This window comes from Bidens hawaiensis, unplaced genomic scaffold (genome assembly GCF_021521415.1).
Source record: "Bidens hawaiensis isolate Kalapana, Puna unplaced genomic scaffold, B.hawaiensis_p1.1 tig00032029_1, whole genome shotgun sequence".
NCBI lineage: Eukaryota > Viridiplantae > Streptophyta > Magnoliopsida > Asterales > Asteraceae > Bidens > Bidens hawaiensis.
Window position 1 is genome coordinate 57,985 of NW_027505230.1, and position 19,813 is coordinate 77,797.

Genomic DNA, 19,813 nt, shown 5'->3' on the forward strand with positions numbered 1-19,813 from the left:
GAATCGTGTTGTTCAAGATTATTACAAGAGTGTATAGAGGAAGAACAAGAAGATGGAAGCAATATGAGGGGGGTGTTAGCACTTATAAAGAGTCATGAGCTAGCTAGTTGGTGTTGTTTATGTCATGTCATGAAACATGCATCCCCACACACATCCATCAACTTTTTAAATTGAAAAGATGAGAGAGAGATTTTCTTGATTTTCTTCCTTTTTTTCAAGAAAAGAAAGGGTGGGTATGAAATAGTGTGTGGGTGAGGGGTAGGCAACTTTTTAGGATTCTTGGTAAGTTCAAAAGGACATAAACCAAAAGGGTTTTGGTTGGTTTCATGAGTGGATCAATAATTGTAAAGGGTTTTGATTCATGTTAAAAGTGGGAGTATATGAAAAAAAAATAGGTATATTGGTTTCTTTTAATCATAACTATTGTCTTTTGGTTATTACTGATCCTAGCTAACGAACTGGCTACTAACGATCCAACTTTTAACGTATTTGTTCCTAATGGTCCGCACCTAACAGAATCTTAACGCCGTTAGTTTCAGGCCGTTGGAAAAACATTTTTGCCGGAAAAGGCGAATCTGTTGCTAGAAAACACCACCTGAACACCGCAACCACCACCAATTGACTCACTGCCAACCAACTACCACCACTTGAGCACCATCAACCGATTCCGACGATGGTTATAAGGTTTACGGCGACCTCAATAATTGGAGCTTTTACTAGAAAAAAGTTTCTAAAGGTCTAATACAAAGTTACCAAGATGCTTGGGACGAATAGGTTAATTTTCGGGGAAAAAATTGAGTTTTCTGGCAAAAACGTTTTCCGGCGACCTAAAACTAACGACGTTAGGATTCTGTTAGTTGCGGACTGTTATGAACAAATACGTTAAAAGTTGGGACAATCAACAGCCAATTCGTTAGTTGGGACCAGTTGTGGCCCAAAGACGATAGTTGAGATTAATAAAAACCAATATACCAAGAAAAATATTGGTTATTTTATGTAGGGATGAGTTCGGTACCGTACCGGTACCGACCGATACCGAAAATACCGATCCCGAAAATCGCCAAATATCGGTACCGGTACCGGTACCGAAATATTCGGTTCGGTATTGGGACGGTACCGGTATTGAAGGTAAAAATTCGGGAAATACCGGTACCGTACCATACCGTACTAGTACCAGTTCCGTACGGATCCCGAAACTCAAAACTTTGGTACCGATTCGGTACCGGTACCGGTTCGGTACCAGTACCAGGTACCAAATGCTCATCCCTAATTTTATGTGTTTCTTCATTGCTACTTATCCTTGAATGGTGCACCTATCAATAAGCTGCAGGTCATCACTTCAATGGTGGTCAGTTGACATGGCTTAAATGCATTTCTGGTGTATGCACAGATGTTATCATGTTACAAAGGAAGCTTGTCTCTCACTGCCATACACGGTCGGTGAGACGGTTTTTGATAACCTTTATTTACTCCCAACTTTGTATTTAAATTTTATATCATATATTCTTGTTCATGTGATGTTTGAGACGGTTGTAACATGTAAAGATGTAAAGATGATCACTTTATTTATAATTTTATATCACTTTTGTATAACTTTACTAAAATATATGAAACTTACACATATTATGTTTCTTAGTCTCTTGTTAAGTTATTATTATATAAACTTATAGAGTTCCACTTAACTTTTTATGATTGTATGCATGTCATTCTTGTCATTATCATTACACTATTGAAATGAATGCCAATATGTTTTCTTTGATTCTATCTAACTATATGAATTAATCATTGATTTGTTTTTTATATAACGAAGTCACGAAGCCTATTGGGTTCGATCAACATCCAGACGTAAGCCTATGTTATGGCACCGTATTTGACAAGTACATTAGGATTAACTTTCTAGGAAAAGGCCTGGGATGTTGGACATGACTTGACCCGACCAGGAGACCCGTACTGAATTTCGTCATAGACGCGGTAAAGATATTTTTTGTGATCTCTTTTTGGATTCTTTTGTAAACCTAATATTTATTGGGCAAAAAGAAAAAGGGATTTTATAGGCAAGTTATGCCTTTTTGAAATATAGGTTTGATTTAGCAAGTATCGTTATAGGAAGTAGGCAATGAATTGCCCTTTTTTATTATGGTAAATGCTGTCTATATTGGTGGTACAGATTATAATATCATGTGTTGGAGATGGATACAATATTTGAGTTGATATATAATTGAGAGTTTAAATTTTATAGTGAACAGTGATACAAAGTTGGGAGTAAATTTAACAGATGTATGAGTTATAAGTTATTCTAAAAATTGCAATTTAACAAACTTTTAACTAATATGTAAGAAAATTTTAGTAACTTACACATCAAATATTGTCTAACCAATATTACATATTTTACTCAAAGTAATTGGAAATGTAACATATACTTATTTATCTTTTAGAAGCAGTTTAGAACCACTCTTAATGTCATATATAAAATTGTTATATTCTCCTAGAGAAAGGGGTGTTATTCGAGTTAGTTTTTCGGATCGGGTTCTTCGGAGTTCAAAGTTTGAAATCCAGACCCGAAACCCAATCAAAATCTCTCACGGTTTCTTCAGGTTTGAATTTTTTCGGGTTGGTTAATCGGGTTTCGAGTAACCTAGGAAAAAAACTACATTGCTAAATTTAAATGCAACATATTCTTCTTTACTCGTAATGGAAATAAAACAATAACAAAACAAAAATAAACCGATAAAACATCCTAAAAAGAGTAAAATTTTAAGGTGTTGGATTATAGTTGTTTTTAGTCATAAACTGAAACATTAATATACAATAAACAATCGACTCATAATAGGTAGAATGAAAACAGTTGATTTGGACTAAATTCTGATAATGTCAGCCTAAGATTAGTCTATAATACCTAAAATATATATGGTTGTAAAACTAAAAGTTTATTTGGATTAACCAGATACATAGAATTTGGATCCAAGAACCAACCCGAATTTATTTGGTTTGGGTTCGGGTAAGGTTTTTCTCAGATTGGGTTTCGGATAAAAGTGACAACCCTGCCTAGAGATGTACTTCAAAAAATATCGTAAGCATACGAGGATTCTTTATTATTAAAAATAATAATACAATATCGTGAACGGCAGGATTCAAACCTGCGCGGGCAAAGCCCACATGATTTCTAGTCATGCCCGATAACCACTCCGGCACGTCCACCTCTTTCGACCTTAAAATCACATACATATTAATATACTTGAATATCTACTGAGACCTTTTTTCAATGCTGGTAGTCTAAACTTATTATCCAGTGATGTGTGATAAATTGTCAAACAAACAAGATTCACGTCAATAGTTTAGTTTATTCAAACAATTATAATTATTAAACTAACCAACTTTTATAAAATTTAATGGTTTATAAAGTTACTTAGAAAATTTTATATAAATACTTTGTTCTTTGTTATTTAAAGGTATTTGTTTTATTTTATGGTAATGACTATAACGACAAAAAACAAAACTAGTGGAACAGCCCGCGCGTTGCAGCGGGGAACACACAATTGGTCGGTAATGGTTCGATTCGTTATGGTACCGGCCTTTTTAATAGCAAAATTTATATTTGGTATATATAGTTTACGATACAAAGAAAACCTTGCTTGCGTAGTTTGTGTTCGCCAATTTGTTCGGTTAAAGTTAAACAAACGAACACGAACATGACTTGTTATGTTGCTTGTTTACAGGCCTACATTTAATACCAATTACAATATATAAAGCGAGCATGGCAAAAATGTTTAAATTACTCTTGTTTGTTCAATTTATCTTTTACACTACACTTTAACGACGTCAATTTTCAAACTACTAAAATTGCCCTTAATCAAACTTCATTGACTTTTGAATAGTTATGATTATTAAATTAACTAACTTATAAAATTTAATGGTTTGTAAAGTTACCAGAAAATTTTATATAAATACTTTGTTTTTGTTATTAAAAGGTATTTGTTTTATTTTATGGTAATGACTATAACAACATAAAACAAAATATGGTTTTTTTTCTTCTTAGGTGTAAATTATGGTATGAAACCTTCAATTGGGTGCCACGATGGAAAGTTTTCGAGTCCTCCAACAGAGGTCATGGTTGAACATAACGTGTACTGATTTTCTCTCTTTAACCTCGTCGATTCCTAGTATAAATTGTGTTTTAGGTGATTTTAAGTTCTCAATTATTAGCGAGATTACGAGTTTACTTTAAAACATAGCAAATTCCTTTAAGCTCTAAAGTTGGTAAAAAGCATAGGGATATGCATTATTTTATCCTTAATGTGGTTGTAGGTTTTAAATAATTGATAATCAATCAATAGTGACAGACATGGCACGTTCGATATCTAACCAAATTTAATAACTTTATTGAGTAATATATACACAAATCAAAATCCACTAAAAATATTGTTCTTTTACCTTCCCATAATACACTTATATAGGTTTCTAACTATTGTCGAAGTTTAAAAGATATTATAAATGCTTGGTTTTAGCTTAAATACAAAGGTGATGTTAGGGCCGTCTTCGAAAATCGTAAAAAAGTATTTATATACTTTAAGAAAAAAATACAAAACCAATTGAATAATTGGGTTTAAACATTAAGAAGGCATATATTTTTTTTTTTGAAAATATATATATATATACTTTAAGAAAAAAAAATAAAACTCAGGCGGATATCGGTCCGGGTTTAGTCGACCACCCGGTTCTGCTTCATAGCCGGCCCTGGTTGATACTATAAACTCTGCATTAAGAATATGATTCCGGTAGCTAGTAACATAATGAAGCATTCAAAACCTTAACAACAAACATAACAGATAATCAGTAATCAAAGGGCTTTTAACCTAATGGCGAGTAGATTTGGGTAAATAATCCGGTTAACTGAACTGACCTGAAGACCAAACTGGTTTGAAACTGATTACGTAGAAACCGGTTTGGAACCGATTGAACCGTAGGTGCAGAACTGGTTTGTAATTTTCTCCACCAATACCAGTTTCAAACCGGTTAACCGAACCGAAACCGGTCAAAACCCGAACCGAATCGAAACCGATCGTAACATTGTAAGAAATTGGTTTTAACCCGAACCGAAACCGATTATAAATCGGTTTTGACTTTTGTTGACCAAACCAAAACAATTTCAACCCACACTGGTTTTGAGTTTTAAACCAGCTTGTACACCTCTAATGGCAAGCATTTAAATACTATGAATGAAATAATAAAAAACATAGCCGTTCAAAAAAAGTAGTAGAAAAATATCACATAAAGTGACAAATAAGAAAATCTTATATATTAAAAAAAAGCATTTAACTTATACTACAACTAATAGGCATTGAACATGTCATGCATAGAAAGATTAGGTATATGCCTAATCAAGTGTTGACATTTAACCAAATAACTTTCAATCTAATTAATCAATTACCAAAGATTAAGGTTTGTTTTGATTATGAAACTAAGACAATTAAAAGTAATCAAGTGACAAGACTCAAAAACAATAATAGAGAAAACATTTATTCGAGAATGGCTCCCACTAACCAACGTTAATTATGAAGTAGGAATGAAATTCCAAAAAAGAAAATAAAATATTCAAATACTAGGATAATAACCCGTGTTACACACGGGTGGAAAACATATCAACAAACAATACAAAATATAAACTACGTATTCAGTCAACACAAATATTTGACATAAGTTTATTACCCTCAGATGTTACAAAAGATATTAAACTATATCTATAATATAAAAAGAAAATACTTTATAAATAAACAATGCAATGAATATGAAATAATATAACATAAATGAACTATTAGACCTGAAAAAAATAAAAAAACACATATTAGTAAAAGATTTTGTAATCTTAATTGAAAACTATGTTTACAAATACATACCAACTTTAAACTGTATCACATTAAGTTTTCGAAAATCTCTTTGTAAACAGTTTTATTTAATTTTTTTAAATGTTCCTAATTGTTCTAAAGAATGTTTTTTTCTTTTTTCTTTTAGAGTGTTTTTTATAAATAATTTTCAAAGATATCTATATTTTTATAGCATTTTTCATGTCATTTCTTAATAAATAAATAAATAAACTTAAAGAACATTCGGTTTGATCACCATTTACCGGCTCTTCTTCTTTCCTCAAGAGTAAATTAAATCATTAACAAGGTGGTTATTAATTAGAATAAATAGACTTAATCATGAAGTTAATTGCATTAATTTGAATAAATAGATTTAATTGTAGAATTAATTGAATTAAATTGGAATGCTTATTTTAATTTAGTTGATTAAAAATAATTGTGAATATGTGGAAATTATTGATATGGAAATATGATTACATGAAATCCTATATGGATAGGCTAGAATAAGGACATGTGGAGAGAATCATCTTGCTTTAATATATTAGTAAGATTATCTTGAATGTGGCATGGAGGTCGCGAGAAAAAAATGTGGACCACTTATTTTTCCTAAAACCTAACAATCAAAAATTAATCAAAAAACTTATAATGACAAACGTTAAATACTTTATATTTGAGTATTTAAAACAAATTATCGTAGGGGAAGTATAAAATGAAAATCCATTTGAATTGTGAAAACCCTATGTAACATTGTTTTTTTTTTATTTTTTTACACACGTAATATATGTTGTAACATTTAATACAAAGCATCGAAAACTAAAAAAAAATGTTTTGCTATTTTTTAACATTTTTTTACTAATTTTTATATATGTTTTCAGTAGAGAGAAAAAGTTATATTTATATTTACATTTTTATTAACTTTAATTGTGGACTACAAGTTTCAAACTTTAATTAAAAACATGTGAATGAGAATGAGTTTCTAGAATTTTCATAACTTAAGTGGGTTTTTATTTTAACCTTACCCAATTATCCTATACATATCGAAACAAACATTAGTCATTTCTTGTCTCTCTAGATTATATGTTGAAGGTAAATTGGATTTTAATAATCACAACTAAATGGTATTGGCCGAATGGCCGATAAAAATCACAGTTTGGTTTATTGCCACTGGTGGTTCCAAATTTTAAAAAATTTTCTCTCAGTCCCCCGTTAAAAAAAAACTTAATGGCATTAAGTTTTTCCCGAATTTCAAATTGATTTTTTAGGGCTTTTGATCGGAAAGAAGATACAGGTCCATTGATGTAAAACGTAGCTTTACACTAGTCAAATCGTATCGTTCTTCCGATTAAAATCCCTAAAACAATGTTTCAATCCGGGTGTTTGAATTTCCAATTAACAAAAATCAAGTCATTTGAATCACCATTTTCGTGATAAGTTTTACGTCAGTCGAATCGTATCGTTCTTCCGATTAAAATCCCTAAAACATCGGTTTGAAACTCGGAAAAAAACTTAACGGCGTTAAGCGTTTTTTAACGGAGGTCCATTGAGATAAAAATAGTTGAACGTTGGGACTGCTGGTAGTGATTTTTAAAGTTGGGATTATTATCGGCCAATACACAAAAGTTAGGATTATTTATTTATAATTTGCCATAGAAAAACTAATTAAATCTTCTCAAACCGATTTCACTAAGAAATTCCATCGTGTAAACCCCCATTCGACAACCTATTTCATAATCGAGTTCATCCAAAATGAAAAACATCCAAACACTAGCATGTTTCAAATCAACCATCACACAACTTCTATTACAACCATTCCTTGTCTTTTAAGTGTTTGTGTCATGCTACGTGTATAGGGTTCTTCAAAAAGTTCGTGACTCACTCGAAGTTCCCAGGAACAAAGCTTCTGAAGCCGAGCCAGGGTTGGCCTGACTTGTGATAGATAACCGGCTCGTTGTCTCGGTCCATTGTCTTTATTAGGTATGGATAGAGAATAACAAAATTTTAATGATTAAGATTGAAGTTGACATATCACTAAAATAATATTGATGGAGAAGGTACAACCACGTGCTATTGAAGCCTATTTGGGTAGATTATTGTCTTTTGACATTTGGATTATTGGAACACACCACTAATGCTTTGTGTGGTTGTTTTTTATTTCAAAGGTAAGACTTAAGAGCATGATTCAACGGGACGTCTTTGGACTGACGTGGAAGAAAGAAAGACGAGAAGAATGTGATTGACGAATTAAAAGAGACGATGAGAAATCTGTCTTCAGAGCACGAGAAGGAACTACCCCGTAAAGCTTCTTATGTGAAGATAGAAGCTACACACATGTCGTGTGGCTATATGAATAGGATAGGAATGCAATATATTTTTACGATTAAAAATAAATAGGATGTGAAATTATAATTTTTTATTGATGTTTTCATTAATTATCTTTTACAATTATATACAAAGTTTAATAGAACTTGATAGTAGGGCTGGCAATTTATACCCGATACACGAATACATGACATGTACCTACACGACTTTAACAGGTACCAGGTGAGGCCTCAACAGGTTTCGTGTACTAAACAGGTAGACACGAATCTACCTGTTGATTTTCGTGTCTAAACAGGTAAAATACCTGTTTACCTGTTAATTACATGTTAAGTACCTGATTAGATTTTTATAATTAAATATATATATTATAAGTTATTCTAGACCCTAAATTCCTAAAACATTCTCACTTTTTCTCAACCGTCACATTCTCACGACATTCATAACTAGGTTAATACGAATAATTTGGCTATCGTAGGATCGATTTCAGCTCTTATCGTGTATTATCGTGTATACCAGGTATTTACAGGTTCGTGTTTGTGTTTGGCAAACAGGTACACGATAAGTTTTCGTGTCGTGTACAGGTAAACACATTTCGTGTTCGTGTCTTATCGTGTTCGTGTCTTATTATGTTCGTGTCTTATCGTGTACGGGTATACACGATATGTCAGCCCTACTTGATAGCTTCTTTATTGGAATGCAACTTAAATATCTTTCAATACCAACTTTATTGAACTCTAATAACAATTATACAATACTCTATTTAACCATAAAAAAAACTTTATAGTTCGATGGATTTATGTAATTTTGATGTGATTATACTAGGTTTTAATTGTTTGATGATATAAATTTTAACAAAAACAATGTTATTTTAAAGAAAAATATTTCTGGTCTTGTAAGCGGTTTATATATGTGCTTAGATCTACATTTCAGATGACAAGTAATTGTTTAAAAACAATTAACATTTATTGTTTTATAACTAATGAAATACATTATAATAGAATAAAACCACTCTGCATTACACACAATAAGTGTGTGCAAGTGGGGGGATTCTCTGCTTGTCTATGTGACGCAAACATGACAAATTATTATCACTATCAGTTACCATTACGTATGGTCTTAGATATCCAAAATCTTTGAACCTAAGAAAAAAAACATTATATTGTCATGGTACAAAGAACAATATCAAGTAGTTGACCTTGTAACTTGTAAGTTGTTGATAATACACCACATAATATTTTTATGGCTATCTCTAACACAAAGTGTGATTCACTGTGAAGTTGAAAAGCATGCCACTTATTTCACATCATATGAGCCGAAATAGACATGTTATTCCATTGGACCAAAATGGTCGTCAAGTATTTTAGGCCTAAAGTCATCCACAATCAAATGATTGTAACTTGTAAGCACAATTTGTTCTCTCCTTTTGCCTTTTACCTTAAAGAGTACATGTTAGAAACTCATGGAAGAATATATGCTTTAAAGTGTATTGAAACGTATTCGATTTGAACATTAAATGCGAGAATCTTGAAGGGATAGAGACGAGAATTGTGGATGGGTGGTCCGATAAAGGGGCGCAAAATACCATTACTACCACAGAAGGTGTACTCGCGGACCACCATCATCATTTTGATCATTAGTTGCTTAAATGTTATTTTCACTAATATTTTGAGCACTTGGTAGATTGAACCACCCGCACTATTGACTTCTTGATAGGATTGTTCAAATCAATCTAAAAAGTCTAACCGGTTTATTGATGTTATAGTTAGATTTAAAACGTATATAAACATTCATAAACGTTAAAATACTATTGTTGTGCTGGTTAAAATTAAAACTTAAAAAATATACTGTTTTTAAAGAGTTTGCTTTTCATATGTGTACGATAGCTCTTAAGTTCAAATATTACGATCTGAAAAAATATTTACATGAATATATTTTTTTTACTTAAAATTGGTCTAGCCACTAAACCGGCTCCTCGGTCTAACCACCACTAGGGAGTCAGTCTATTCAACTAGAGATCTGGTTTCCAATCCAACCGGTCATACTGACAAGTTAGATTCACATATGTTTTTAACAACATTTAATTTTTCTTCAACTCTTGTAATCTTTATTGGTTTTTGTTTTCTCAATAATGATGGTATAATAAAGATAGTTATGTTGAAATTAATCTTTGGAAAAGGATTTATCATAGCTTAATATTCCTTTTGGTTGGGGTGTTCCCAATCAAACGGAGGCCACAATTTGGGAAGGAGAAAGAACCCATGTTTATAAAGATTTATGGCCCACACCTTTAAACCACCTACCATCACTTTAGAATATACCAAACCTTTTCTACACCTTTCATTACTTAGCATATACAATGGTCCTAAAAGCTGTTATATCTAGCCCTCCAAAAAGGTTCTTGTTATCAAAGATGGTCCCTAAAAGGCACTGGTTCTTAAGAGGTGGTCTTTGTCATAAGTATCAAGACTTGTAAGTAAAGAGTTTGTGACACATTAAATCACAAAAATGCAAAAAGAATATTGTGTTAACAATGTATACAATGACATTTTCAACCAAAATTGTAATGATGTTGTGGCAAATTGCCAAACTCTCACATAACATAAGTTGTTTGGTATCTTGTTGAGTTCATCCTTATCTTCGTATCTTTATATGAGTACGTTTTAGTTCGATATGCATCTTATAAAAAAACACGTCTCTAAGATGGTAAAATACGGAATAATCTACTTGCAAAGGTGACCTCACAATATATAAAGATTATAAGGGAGCCCTAGAACCTTAAGGTAGACATGTAGGCTCGGATAAATAAATCTTATTAATAATATAGTTGAATAGTTGTTAGTTCTTAATTTCTTGTCTTGTGAGAAGTACTTATTTCATATTGGAAAATGGTGTTTTGGTGATAGATATGGATTAATAGATTGAATGGGAAAGTGGTCATAGACACTCCTATGAAGGTCAATGGTATTTCAAAACAAGGCAACACCTCATTTTCTCGTTTTGATTTTTGCTTTTAAAGTTCTAGACAACACACTAAAAAATTTTGTTTTGATTCTTGCATGGTTTTTTTATATCATAAATTAAAATTGTATTTTAGTTATTTTCTTAGAAGTTACATGTATGGTGGAAGAGGTGGAATTTGGAAGATGAGGTAATGGTTTGAAGGGTTTTCATCCACTAGGACCACTTTTAGCAAAAAAAAACCCTTATGGTGATGTGACACCATATGACGCAAAACACCCCTATAGGGGTTCCATCTACTACATATAGTCTTATGAACACTTGCTGCAAAGATACACATGAGTTGTGCTGCATGTTACCTAGTCAAAATAGACCATTTGAATTTTGATTTGGGATTAAATCCTAACAACATTTGGCAATATATTCCTAAGTGTGACTATAACTTATATCCGAGTAGTTGTAGATTTCGACTATCTTGTGTGCATCTTACGGAAGTGGTTATATGCGAATTTGTTGAGTAAACTAATGGAGTTAGATTGGTCTTTGACTTTATTAAACCTAAGTCATATATACACTCAAATATATGTGGTATGAAATATTTAAACAGCTTTTAAGTACGTTCAATCTTAAGGTCCGGTCTATTAAGTTTGAAAATTTTCAAACCATAAACAAAACCGTTAGTTACGGACTAAAACTTTTGAAAGCGACCGATCGAAATTATATAAGAACCCGACCATGAAACCAAACCAATGACCAGTTTAGCCGGTTTCACATTTTAAACTAAACCATGAACACACCCCTGGTAAAAGGTAATTAGTTTTAGCTTCATGAATTTTTATTTTTATTCATTTATTAAGTTTTGTTAATACATTCATTCTATCTTTATGTTTTCGTCTATACTCTTCATAGGTGCAAAGTGGTTTATACTCTTCATAGGTGCGAATTAAGTGCAAGCTCATTTCTACCTGTGATGGGAGAAGCACATTGTTGGCATTGCGAGATGGCGTATCTATTATCTTTATTGTTATTAATATTTTCATAACCGAACAAAACTGACTACTATGGTTAAGTGAATATGAATAATCGACTGTTTAGTTATGGCTATAGTTAATGTGTCGTCGTAAAACTGAAGGCGAACTGAAGCTTGCATGTTTAACTTTTTATACCTCTGTTTCATTGGTTTGCTTGCATTAATTATAACCGAACCAATCACCTTCATTCCTCATAATTTCTTTCTCATCATGCAACCTTCGTAAACATGCCGGAGAAGAATGACACGTACGATGATACGTGCACGTTTTAATTTAATTATTAGTTTTTGTTTAATACTTTATTTTAGTCATTTAGTAATGGGTCTATGAATTAGTAGTGGGTAGTTTAATATTCATAGTGGTTAGTTTATTTTGAGTCATACTAGCGGGTAGTGGGGTAAGTGGTTTGCATGTCTTATTTATAGTTTGTTTGTATTTGTTTTTAGTATGAATGAAAAATATAGAAAATGTCTTGTTCATTTCTTCTCTAAAATTCTTGGGAGTGTTTCCCTGCTACAAAAGGTTAAAACGGGAGATTGGTCATCTCGAATCTGTCCTTATCATACGACGCCCTCGGTGCTACAGATCCTGAAATCAAACGTCTATTCGGGTATGGTTTTCAATTCCAAGTACCTATTTTGACCTCGAATCTAGATTAGAGGACAAAGTTGTGTGTTTACGAATAGGTTAATAATAATGCAGAAGATTTGGTATTTGATTTGAGGAATTAATTATTATTATATTGTTTCTTGATTTGCATAGGGTCTTTGACCCTCGTTAAGACATTTATTTATTATATTATGTGATATATTTATTATGTTACTAGAATATTGTTCGTGCAATACATGTATGGTTTGAAAAATGCAATAAAAATATTAGATTTAATAATATATATAATAACACACCTTATAGATTCATAAGATATAAATAATAATAAATAAAATTTAATAGTTCACGAATATATAAAAATCTCATTTAATACAACATCTAAAGTTATAATTGTAACTTTGTTAATAATTCTATAAAGTGATAGTATTATTAGTTGGCATCCTAGTTGGCTGCTCTAATTGAATGACACGTAGAAATGGTTTTGTTTTAATAGCATAGATAGATTATTGTTTATTAACCAAGGCTCAATGGTGTGAAGGTTTTTGTGGAGGTAGCTCCTAACTGGGTTATGCTAGATTAGGGTTTTATGATGGTAACCACTGAGTTCTATATATAAGGGCTCTTAGCTTCCACCATACTTTTGAGTGTGTGAACAGGGACGGATTTACAGGGGGATAAGGAGGGTCCGTTGACCCTCCGGCCGGCTAATTTAGCGATACACCGGACTACCGGAATACGCAACCGGAAAAGAAAAATTATAGCTTGACCCTCTCCCAGATTGTGCTTTTAAGAGTAATTTACAATAGAAGAGTGATTAAAGTTAATATATTTGATGATTTTCAAGCCGGTGGTGGTGGTTTGACAGTCCGAAACATCGGAGAAGAGAGGTTTTGAGACTCGAGCTATATGGCTTTTTTTAAGTAATTAAATATTTAAATGGTTAAACATCAATCGTACAAAACACATGTTATTTTAGTATTATTATTATACTTTCTTTTCCTTTTCAATTTTAATCTACTAAAATCAAGACTACCAAATTTTTAATTAATAGTTATTACTTTAATAAATAATAACATACCAAGTTCTTTCTCTTCTGATTTTGCATTATTAGAATTATTTATTATATATATATTATCTAATTTAGAATTCATTATTTAGTTTGTCATAACCATTTATTTTAAATACAGTATAAACATGTTTTCGAAATGAATTTAGTAACACGAACCAAACATCTAAACTTCATTAAGTCCATTAAATGCTAAAGAAATAATGAATTGTTGGTGGCCTGGCCTTACGTAAACAAGTTATTAATTTTTAATTAATATTCAAGAGGAAGTAAGGAGACAATATGGATGACCCCTGTCAACCGAATTGATAATTTTTTCCTAAAAAATAAATATGTTAATGTTTTTGTAAGTGCTAAGACAAAAACATTTTTACTATAGTTTCAAGATACGAGACATTGGAGGTTATGGTTACCAGCTTCTAGTAACAAAAAAGTAATTGATGTATATACTCACAACTTACAAATCCAAGACAATACTATTACGACCCCCCAGCTAAAAGATTTTGGTTCCGTCACTGTGTGTGAATACAGAAGAACATTCATCCAACCCGACCCGGGTTGAATCCGTGTTTCTTCAACCACATATGGCTGTTAGGATATTATTATGTTTATTAACTTTATGATTTCTGCTAATTTTACTAGGATTTAGGTATGGTTTTTAATTCAAATTACTTTTATTACCTCAAATATAGATTTGGAGAAAAAAATTATTATGTGTGTATGAATAGGTTAATAATGCAGATTTGGTAATTGATTTGACGAACTAATTATACTTATTCGAGTGAAGTCAATGAAGATAAACCCGAAGATATGAAACAACTCCCGAAGGACCAAGCTAGGGATATACAAAGCTCGAGTAAAATCAAAGAAGATAAACCTGAAGATATGACTGAGACCGTGGATACTCAAACACATAACAACTATGAAGCTTATGGCACTGATTTGCCGTGCACAACTGTAGTGGATCATAATGCAGATTCGTCGATTTTAAACATGCTGAAAGAGAAGTTCAAAAGTAGTTTAGCGCCCGAAAAGGTTTTCACCTTGATAGTTGTGACATTTGTCAATTTCGGGTTATTTTATACTTGTATTCTTAATGTAAACCCGACCCGTTTTGTATCCGAACCTTTCGATATTATCAAAATAATGAATTTTATGTTACATATTTGTTTTATAGTTGTTGGATCTAAAAAAAACACCCTTTTCGGTTCTTAAAATGCCCCGAAAACACTCAAAACGAACTCCAGGGACTAAAACTACCAAAATGGAGACTTGAAGGACCCATTCGTAGTTTGTGCTTTCTTGGGTCTATAACCAACCCATTTTCATGCAACACCCTTTATGAGAGACCCATTCAACTTACCCTATATATACACACCCATCTTCTTCATTTGTGCCTGCTCATTTCCTCATTTCTCTCAGATTCTTAAATTCTAAGGTTGTTCTTCATAAACTAATATTTCATTTTAACTAACTTCTTGTAACATCCTAAAATTTATAATGTTAAATAAAGAAAGTTACGTTTAGTGATTTGGCGTTATTAATTAATTAATGTCGAGTAAATAACAGATCATGGACTTAGATTAATTAAGATGGGTTAAATGAGAATGGGCCTTAGGTCCATGGGCTTTAAGGGATATAAATATCCCCTAAACCAACCTAAAACCCTAAACCCTCATTTCATTTCCATCATAATCTCTACACACTCAAAAACACACACATACACTACACCATATTCGGCCGAGAGAGAGAGAGACATCCGAGACCAAGAATCAAGCCGACCATTATTAGATCTTCAATATACGAGATAACCAAGCAAACCGCTACCACACCGAACGTATAAAAGGTATGTTTTTGACCTTTAAAGTTTACGTTTTTAATATTGAACGTTTAGCCTTTTGAATGTCCTTAAGCTTAAAGATCCAAGCTTTATAGTATATACGGGATATATATACGACCGAAAATGGTTAGGGAACGTTAGTGGGTGATGTCGAACCATAACAAGGGTATTAAAATCGCCAAAATGCTTGATAAAAACCAAACCCGTAGCTGAACTGGGCAACTTCGCCTGCGAACTGGGCAACTTCGCCTGCAAACTGATAACTTCGCCTTCAAAGCTTAACTTCGCCTTCAAAGCTTAACTTCGCCTACGGCCAAGTTCGCCTAACTGGTAACTTCGCCTAAGGCCAAGTTCGCCTAATTGATAACTTCGCCTAAGGCCAAGTTCGCCTAAGTGATAACTTCGCCTACGGCCAAGTTCGCCTAACTGGTAACTTCGCCTAAGGCCAAGTTCGCCTAACTGATAACTTCGCCTAAAGCTAAGTTCGCTTAAGGTTTAACTTCGCCTAAAGTTAAGTTCGATTAGAAAATAAATTAAAAACCTAATGAAAAATGTGTTAAGACAGTTAATGGAAATAGCTTTAGGCTCTGCCCCTTGGACCCTGCTAGGGGCTGCCGCCCCTAGACCCCGCTGCCAGGGGCGCTGCCCCCGGACCCCCGTTCGTTGTGGGTCATATACAGATAGAAATACAACATGAGTAGTAGTAGTTAATTGATACGTGTAAATATTATACAGTTAGCCGTGCACAGCTCAAGAAGGGAATAACTATTAACGGAGAGCGTAACAGGATTCAGGTGAGTTTCTAGCCCCATTTATGTGTTATGTTTTCGGGGCTGTGTGCATACTCGATATGTTTGTTAATACGCTTATCCTAAGAGATAAGTGTATGCCTTATGTGAATAATGTGATATGTATGAATGATGGCTTGACGGTACGTGAACGATCTTCGGATATTGCACGTACTGTCAGGTTGTAACGCTAAGTATAAGGTAAGTATGATATGTATGCTTATGTGTATGAATGTGATAAAGTTAATAAAAGAAGGAAAGGATGGTTGTATGGTTACGAAGAGGGTACCGGGCCCTAATAATACTCGAGGTATGATGTATGGTTGTATGGTAACGAAGAGGGAATCGAACCCTACTAATATTCGAGAACTAGGGAACCGAACCCTACTAATATTCGAGGTAAGAGGGTACCGAGCCCTAATAATACTCGAGGTATGATGTATGGTTGTATGGTAACGAAGAGGGAATCGAACCCTACTAATATTCGAGAACTAGGGAACCGAACCCTACTAATATTCGAGGAAAGAGGGTACCGAGCCCTAATAATACTCGAGGAAAGAGGGTACCGAGCCCTAATAATACTCGAGGAAGGAGGGTACCGAGCCCTAATAATACTCGAGGAAGGAGGGTACCGAGCCCTAATAATACTCGAGGAATGTAGGGCGTAATGCTCTTTATAACGTAAGATATGAAAGTAAGTTAATACAAAAGAAAGTATGAAAGTATGAATGAAAGAATATAAGTTTATGTGTATTGTATAGTGTATGATTAACTAGAACTCACTCAGCGTAGCTGACTTTTAGTATGCACGCAGGTGAGTAGGATGAGGCAGCTCGCTTGAGGAGACACGTGGCACTGAATAAGAGGCTGGCATCGGAAGACTCAAGACGTTTAAGTTTAATGTTTCGTTCATTTTGAAAGACAAAATGATGTTTTAAGACAAGACGTGTTTTGTTATGAAATGTTTTATGAAAGCTTTTATATTCCGCGAATGTTTTAATTAACTCTGATATTTAGAACTGCGTTTATGAGTAAATCCAACACGAAAGTAGGGCTACCGGTAACGGGCCTTACACTTCTCAATACTTAAAGCTTGATGTTACAACATATATATAATATACACTCCTTGTTTACCTTCGGTCTTTCATTTCTCCGGTCTCGGCCGGTTGAAATGTCGGGCTAGTAAGGCAAGGTTACATGGAGGACTTGGTAGTCCTTGTTTATATATTTAACAAATCTAACCATATAACTTGTTATACTTGCTTAACTTCTGCATATTTTAGTTTATTGTTCATATTTGTCAAGTTCCATGGTATTGGGTATGTGGTGACTAGCCTCGGTTTCACCCCGAGTTGAGAACCGAACCAAAAACCGAACTTTTGTTTAAAAGCTTTATTGTTAACTTTTTGAATGTAAAACTTGAGTATTATTATTTATAAGTTATTTTACAAGTTCCATGGTAATTGGGTATGTGGTAACCATCCTCGGTCTTATTCCGAGTCAAGGACCGAACAAAAAACCGAACTAAACCGAGTTCACTCGCTTAAGACGCACAAGTGTGTTTTTAGCCACCAAAACTCGTATATACGAGTTTTGGTGGCTAAAAACACACTTGTGCCAAGGGTTTTACACACTTGTGGCTAATACGAGTTTTCCTGCAAGAAAGGAAAACAACCCGAACATTCGTTTAAACCTCGTTTTGGTATTCTTATAACCAAGGGTTTTGCAATATTGCATTTTAACCCACATTATTACTTAACATAAGTTGAGTAAAAAAATAGAAAAAAAAACTAATGAATAGAATACCGAGACCCAGTTTCGAGTAAACGTATTTTACAAAACTCGTTTCTTTAATTTCTCAAATATTTATATTTTAAATCATAAACTTTATTTATTTACTTTATTTGTCATGTATTTTATTTTAAAACCTTCCAAGACTACCTACTAACACAAGACCCGTTTAATATAGGCCTTGCTCGTTAAACCAATCTCTCCGATTATTCACGACACTATCTTTCAAGTTACTTGTTAATGTGAGTACTTTTTCATCCCCCGTTTTCCATCTTTCGTTTTGGGGGTGGCATTGCATACTTATTCAAATTCAAATGATTTATACTTGAGTCTTAAACCACAACACTTATTGTATATGTTTACTTAAATAAATGCTCGATTTTGTGTTATTTGCTTTACATGATTATGTGCAAATTCTTGAATGCTAAGGCGGATAGCCTCTTGAATGCTAAGGCGGGTAACCTCATCAAAGTATGATCATACGTTAATTCCGAGTATATATGGTATCCCCATATAGAAATGTGTCGTCAATGTATTCTTATTGACGATTTCATTATTGTCGTCAATGTATTCTTATTGACGGTTCGTCAATGTATTCTTATTGATGGTTTATTATCTAAATTGTTGCTATTATTTATTGTTTTCATATACTAGTTGTCGATTTCATACTATATACTTATTGTCCAAAACTATGAAAATTGCTCACCAACCTTTGTGTTGACAAACTCTATTTTATGCAATGTTACAGGTTTGATGTTAGCTTGATTGGATTACTTGAATAAACTTATCATCTTGGCTTTAGGATATTAGAAAATGAAAGAACAAGTTATTTGTTTATCTATCTATTTGGCATTTTGTATGAACAATTGTTGTGTTATTTATGATGATATGGATTTAAATGAGTTGTTTAAATATTGTAACTTTATAGTGTCGTTGCGCAATGAGCAATCATGTCGCGCCTCGACGTTTCCGCCTTCATTGGTCGGGGTGTGACAATAGTGAGTGTTTTAGGAATTCTGATGAAGCACACATGCGTTTTTCTGAAAACGAAGTATCAGAGCTGAAAAACTAGAGCAACATCGAATGAAAGGGTTGTGATGAAGAGTTTTTATGATGCTGTGGAATCACTGTCATCACCTGAGGATGATCACGCAATGCAAAACACAAATTTGAAAACTAAAGAGACTTTAGATAATCTGAGAAAAAATGTAAAAGATGTTTTTCTATTTGTGTCGTTGCTTTATATTATTAGATAAACTTTATGTACTTGATAGAAATAAATCTATAAAATAAAAGACAAAAAATACCTTCTTTATAAGAAAAAATATATCTTTAAATAACTTTTCAAAACATAAGTTAATAAAGGAAAACGCATTTAATTGTAAATAAAATTTTTTCTTTATATTATTAGATAACTTATCATTATAGTACTTGATAGCAATAAATCTATAAAATAAAGACAAAAAATACCTTCTTTATAAGAAAAAAGATATATCTTTAAATAACTTTCCTAAAACATAAGTTAGAAAAGGAAAACGCATTTAATTGTA

The 19,813-nt window shown here is 32.8% G+C and overlaps 1 non-coding gene across 1 annotated transcript; it reads right to left on the bottom strand.

Annotated features, from left to right (window-relative positions):
* Positions 1-3,116: 3,116 nt before the first annotated feature.
* Positions 3,117-3,198, bottom strand: TRNAS-AGA (transfer RNA serine (anticodon AGA)). Its single transcript has one exon. It is a non-coding gene; the product is annotated as a tRNA-Ser (tRNA).
* Positions 3,199-19,813: the final 16,615 nt, after the last annotated feature.